The sequence below is a fragment of the Caretta caretta genome, chromosome 2 (genome assembly GCF_965140235.1).
Source record: "Caretta caretta isolate rCarCar2 chromosome 2, rCarCar1.hap1, whole genome shotgun sequence".
Lineage (NCBI taxonomy): Eukaryota > Metazoa > Chordata > Testudines > Cheloniidae > Caretta > Caretta caretta.
In genome coordinates, this window is record NC_134207.1 from 251,103,601 (window position 1) to 251,104,121 (window position 521).

Below are 521 nucleotides of genomic sequence, written 5' to 3' on the forward strand. Positions count from 1 at the left end.
TAGAGTAGGTATTAACTGAAGTATTCTCTTTTGGAAGATAGCCTGATACTGAACTGATGGCTTTCAAACTACCACTTGCTCTCTATTAATAGTAAAATCTGAATTTAAGAGTTTCATTACATCTCAAACAGTAAACAGCTGGCAAAATTTTAAAACTAGAAGGCAGCAAAACAAGCACAATAAAATTGCACTAGGCAATTAGGTTAAAGTATTAGCATAAATTATGCTGTGATATTTAAACCCAATATAACTGAGGAAGTTAGGCCTTCAGTCAGTCCACCAAGGTTTATAATGGAAACATCAAAAGATCTTTTTCTGATAGAGATGCAGGTGAACAAGGCACAGAGTTAATCAATATATCTCTTCCAACCCATATCTTCTATGATTCAATTTTATTTAAAATTGGGGAGTAGTTACAAGACTTACTCCCCAATGACTGCACCATCTAGTGACCTGTTTTACAACAGATAATATGATTATGTTATTAAGAAGTTTTCACATTAAACTCATAGACCATAATA